Raw genomic sequence first — 6,248 nt, 5'->3', positions numbered from 1 at the left:
GACGTCACGCCACTGCGTGAGAGCGCGCGCAAACGGAATTTTGCTGCAGGCAGTTGGGAGCGAGGGTGTGAAGCGAACACTTGAAGAAGCTACGATCCTCTCTGAAAATGTCCTCCACTCATGGGGACAAATCGTTGGGTTTAAATATGAAATCCATTCGACCACTGCGTAGTAGCTCGAAACATTTTATTGGTTCTTAGGACCTTGCACCCGTGGTCTAGGGATGCAGTCCGGCTTTCGCAGCCGTGTGGTGCGGACGTCCTGTTGTTTCCGCCTGCGGAGCACGCGCGCTCGCTGTTGTTTACATTTCAGCGGCCATCACTTACGTGTCGCTTACGTGTACTGGAACCATGGACAACCGTTTTAGGAAATCAACACTACGATTCAGCTTCTGCAACGACTACACACGACCGAAGGTCTTGTAAGAGGAACTTTTCCTACGCGACGTTGCTAAGATCTCAGTTTCCGACATTTTGGGCATCCATTGCTCCATATTAAGCAGTATGGTGTACGTCAGAGTCGTCAAAGATGCGGTGTGCGAAAGAATACTTCGTGACACCAAACATGGACTACGCTTTTGCCTGCCACTCAGAGTGCCCGCGCGGTTTGAGGCGTCATGTCACGGACTGCACCGCCCCTCCTGCCGGAGGTTCGAGTCCTCCCTCGGGCATGGGTGTGTGTGTTGTTCTTAGCATAAGTTAGTTTAAGTAACGTGTAAGTGTAGGGACCAATGACATAAGCAGTTTGGTCCCAGTTTGACCTAAGCAGTTTCACACACTTTTGAACATTTGAACGCTTTTTCCACGCCGACGGAAATATCGGTGTGGTCACTGTCGATCTCGCAGGCTTGGGAAGGCCCACCATACGAGTTTTCGACCTCCCGTTCGAACTCCGGGAGGAAGACATTACCGCGTCTTTCCGCCCCTGTCGCACTGTATACGCTTGGCGCAATTCCAAACGTACCCCGTTCTTAACGATTTACGACAGATCACCATCGATCTCCATTGCCACGTGCCATCTTACCTGAAAATTAGCGGGTGCCGCGTGGTCGTCATATACGGCGGCCAACCCAAGACTGTTCCGGGTGCGGCAAAGAAGGCCTCCTGAGGTCTGAGTGTCTTCAGCGACGAATCACCCAACTGACAGCCGCTACAGTGGTACCTCCGACTCCGACGACGCTGTTACCGATCACCTACGCATCGGCGCTCTCTTCTCCTTCCACCTTAACTCCTGGCAGTACTTACAAACCGTCCACAATGAAGGCGAGCACCGTCCGCGCTACCGCACCTTCTTAGCCAATTACCTACTCGCTATCTTTACGTCAGTCCCGCAGCTGGATGGTGCCACATGCCGACAACACTCCCCCCCACTGCTGACATCTGAGACTCTCCGCGCTACTTTCTATATCGTAAACCACAGTGGAGTAGGCGCATGGACACGCGCCTCCTTTCTTTTATGCACTGTACCAGAACAAGCTGGTTATTCCCCCAACTCTACTGCCTATTGCTTCACACCTCTTAGTATTATTGTCGTTATTTTTACCGACAACTTGTTAATAAAAACTTTGCTCACCTTCTTCGTGTGTAATGTCTCGTGTTATTATCGCCGGCAGAATGGCATTTTTTCTGTTGTATTTAAGCTTGTACCAATAAAGATGTTTTGTTAATTTTACCCTGTTCCCAGTAAAAAAATCTTCTTCAGAGAGTGATTCAGGGATGGGAGGGGGAAAGCATCGCGGCCAGGCCTCGAGTTTCAACCCCTGCCCCCCTTGCCCCCTTGTCTCCACCTGCACAGAACTGACCATTCTACGCTTTTTTTTTTTTTTAAAAAAAAAAGGGGGTTACATCTTTGATTCATAATCAAAACGTCTCCGGTCCCTGGTTCGAATCCCGCCTTTGCTTAAATTTTGATTAATAATCAGCATTGGCGACCGAAGACTTCCGGCACAAGAAGTCACCCTCATTCTGCCAACGGCCTTGTCAAAGAGGGCGGAGGAGCGAACAGAGGTTCAGGGCACTTTATTGTCCTAGGGGTGGGAAATTGCCCCTAAAGGTATAAGAATTTGCAATGATCAACGGCATGAGAATGCAGTAAGCTATGGAAACCACTACATTGAAGACACACAACATGTATCCACAGGACATGTGGCCTGTAATTGAAAAAGTGTCATAATCTCTCCATTGGCAAAAGATTCCGGAATAGTCCCCCATTCGGATCTCCGGGAGGGGACTGCCAAAGGGAGGTTACCTTGAAAAATCAAGGGAAGGATACTGTTCTACGAGTCTGGGCGTGGAATGTCAGAAACTTGAACGTGGTATGGAAACTGGAAAATCTGAAAAGGGAAATGCAAAGGCTCAATCTTGATAGTAGGTGTCAGTGAAGTGAAGTGGAAAGAAGACAAGGATTTCTGGTCAGATGAGTATAGAGTAATATCAACAGCAGCAGAAGGAGTAGGATTCGTTATGAATAGGAAGGTAGGACAGAGAATGTGTTTCTGTGAACAGTTCAGTGTCAGGGTCGTTCTTATTAGAATCGACAGCAAAGAATGTTCAGGTATACATGCCGACGTCACAAGCTGAAAATGAAGAGACAGAGAAAGTGTATGAGGACATTCAAAGGGTAATACAGTATGTAAAGCGGGATGAAATTCTAATAGTCATGGGGGACTGGAATGCAGTTGTAGGGGAAGGAATAGAAGAAAAGGTTACAGGAGATTATGGGCTTGGGACAGGGAACGAGAGAGGAGAAAGGCTAATTGAGTTCTGTAACAAATTTCAACTACTTATAGCGAATACCCTGTTCAAGAAACACAAGAAGAGGACGTATACTTGGAAAAGGTCGGCTGATACGGGAACATTTCAGTTAGATTACATCACGGTCAGACAGAGATTCCGAAATTACTAACTGGATTTTAAGGCGTACCCAGAAACAGATATAGATTCAGATCACAATATAGTAGTGATGAAGAGTAGGCTGAAGTTTAAAACATTAGGAACAGTCAATACGCAAAGGAGTGGGATACGGAAGTACTAAGGAATTCCAAGACACGCTTGAAGTTATCTAAGGCTATAGATAAAGCAGTAAGGAATAGCTCAGGAGGCAGTACAGTTGAAGAGGAATGGATATAACTAAAAAGGGCCATCACAGAAGTTCTGAAGGATAACATAGGTAGAAAGAAGGTAACTGCAAAGAGACCATGGGACCGTGGGTCATGGAAGAAATACTTTAGTTGATTGATGAAAGGAGGAAGTACAAAAATGTTCCGGGGGACTCAGGATTACAGAAACAGAAGTCGCTGAGAATGAAACCAAAAGCATTGAGAGTGCAACAGGAATTCCATTTTTAAATGCAGAGGAGAGAGCTGATAGGTGGAAAGAATACATTGAAAGCCTCTATGAGGGGAAGATTTGTCCGTTGTGATACAAGAAGAAACAGGAGTCGATTTAGTATTAGAATCAGAATATAAAAGAACTTTGGAGGTCCTAAGATCAAATGAGGCAGAATGTCTAAAATCGTTAGTGTAAGTGGCAACGAAACGACTATTAACGTTGTTGAGTAGGATGTATGGGTCTGGCGACATACCATCTGACATTCGGGAAAACGTCATCCACACAAGTGCGGAGACGGAAAGAGCTGACAAGTGCGAGAATTATCGCACAATCAGCTTAACAGCACATGAATCCAAGTGGCTGACAAGAATAATACTCAGAAGAATGTAAAAGAAAACTGAGGATGCGCTAGATGACGACCAAATTGGCTTTAGGAAAGGTAAAAGCACGAGAGAGGCAATTCTGACGTTGCGGTTAATAATGGATGCAAGACTAAAGAAATATCAAGAAACGTTCATAGGATTTGTTGACCTGGAAAAAGCGTTCGATAATGTAAAATGGGGCAAGATGTTCGAAATTCTGAAAAAAGTAGGGGTAAGCTATAGGTAGAGACGGGTCATATACAATATGTACAATAGCCAAGAGGAAATAATAAATAGTGGACGACCAAGAACGAAGTGCTCGTATTAAAAAGGATGTATGGCAAGGATCTAGCCTTTCGCCCCTACTATCAATCTGTACATCGAGGAAGCAATGCTGGAAATAAAAGAAAGGTTCAGGAGTGGAATTAAAATTCAAGGTAAAAGGATACGATTCTCTGATGACATTGCTACCCTGAGGGAAAGGGAAGAAGAATTTCATGATCTGCTGAACGGAATGAGCAGTCTAACGAGTACACAGTATGGACTGAGAGTAAATCGAAGAAAGACGTAGGTAATGAGAAGTAGCAGAAATGAGAACAGCGAGAAACTTAACATCAGGTTTGATGGTCACGAAGTAGATGACGTTCAGGAATTCTACTACCAAGGTAGTAAATTAACCAATGACGAATGTAGCAAGGAGGACATCAAAGGCAGACTAGCTACGGCAAAAAGGCATTCCTGGCCAAGAGAAATCTACTAATGACAAATATCGGCCTTAATTTGAGAAAGAAATTTTTGAGAATGTACGTCTGCAGTACAGCATTGTATGGTAATGATACATTGACTGTGGGGAAACCGGAGCAGGAGAGAACCGAAGCATTTGAGATGTGGGGATACAGACGAATGTTGAAAATTAGGTGGACTGATAAGGGAAGGAATAAACAGGTTCTACGCGGAGTCGGGGAGGAAATTAATAGGTGGAAAAAAAAGGAGAAGGGACAGGATGATAGGACATCATGTTCAGACATGAAGGAGTGACTTCCATGGTACTAGAGGGGGCTGTAGGGGGCAAAAACTGTAGAGGAAGACAGATATTGGACTACATCCAGCCATTTATTGAGGACGTAGGTTGGAAGAGCTACTCTGAGCTGAAGAGGTTAGCACAGGAGAGGAATTCGTGGCGGGCGGCATGAAACCAGTCAGAAGGCTGAAAAAAAACAACTTAGTAAGAGATTCTGTAAGTGTACCATAATGTTCGGCCGGAGGCAGAAAATTGATTGTAGTGCTGACAATTCAAGTTTTACCATCAGAGTACATGTGTTTTTACAAGAGTAAACAGCGTTAGTTTGTCTTTTGTATCGCGAGTGGATACAGGGAGGACACTGAGGCATTTGAATGCGCTGAATATCAGTGAATATTTAAAGTGAAGTAAATGTCGAAGTTAGGCATCTGATGCTGATTCTTCAAGGTGAACAAACAGCTAATATCATCAGTCTCAAATTCAACCACCCCCGCCCCGCTTACGAGGACAGAAAGAGTGTACCAGATCTGACTGCTATAAAGTGAATTCTGTGAGCAAGTGTGAGAAATTGTTCGCTTTGCGTGTGTCTGAAGCGGAACATGGGAACTAGCCCGTTACAGAGCAAGGAAGATTTGAGGAACCGCCTGAAAACCGCATCCAGGCTCGGTAATATGCCGGGATGGTTCCAACCGCGGCCGGCATACCTTCCCGTCCAGAAAACGGTCGCGTTAACTTGCGTGGCTACCCGGGTGGATATTGCTCAAGAGAGTTCAGAGGAAAGAAAGGTAATAAGTAAAGGGTGCCTTAGTTAAATTTCCGGTTTCAAATTGCTATTGAAAGATAACTACTGTTCTGAATGACGTCAAATTTGAACAGCATGTTACTTGGGAGGAGGGGAAAGGGTCAAGGAAAAAAATTAATGAAAATTTTACTTATAGATGGCGCTGTGTCAGTGTATGACCACCAACAGACGCGCGGCATATGGCTCATCCTTAGTTTGCATCCGAGACGCCCGACATCGCTGTCTCCATAAAGGATCGCTGGTGACTGTGCACTAGTAGCCCTGCAGAAGTTCCGGACATCCACTGGTATGAAAAAAAGGCATTGGTTCGATGTCTGCTAGTGGCCTGGAGAAAACTATTACAAAATTGGAATAGACAGGTTCTTTTGAAGTGCAGGGTGGCAGAGGGAGGAAAACAGTTAATCTGACTTCTGTCGAAGGTGTGGCCATAGCATTGTTATAGGGGCCCAGCGGAGGTGTGCAAATATGCAGTGAACGGAGAATTGCCCGAACGTTGGACATTCATGAGTGCACGGTGTATTAAATGCTACGAAAGATTCTGCATTGTCTCCCACACAAAATCACTGTTGTCCAGTAGCTGCTTCCTGCTGTCCTGCCAGCAAAACAATCGTTCACTCTGCAGTTTCTAGGACCCAGTGGAGATGAACAATAAATGGCCAAGGGACGTTCTGTGAACAGACGAACCCCATTTCCACATCTGAGGGCATTTTAATACGCAGAACTGCGGAATGTAG

The sequence above is a fragment of the Schistocerca piceifrons genome, chromosome 5 (genome assembly GCF_021461385.2).
Source record: "Schistocerca piceifrons isolate TAMUIC-IGC-003096 chromosome 5, iqSchPice1.1, whole genome shotgun sequence".
NCBI lineage: Eukaryota > Metazoa > Arthropoda > Insecta > Orthoptera > Acrididae > Schistocerca > Schistocerca piceifrons.
The sequence above is the reverse complement of the archived record's forward strand: the minus strand, read 5'-3'. Positions refer to the sequence as shown.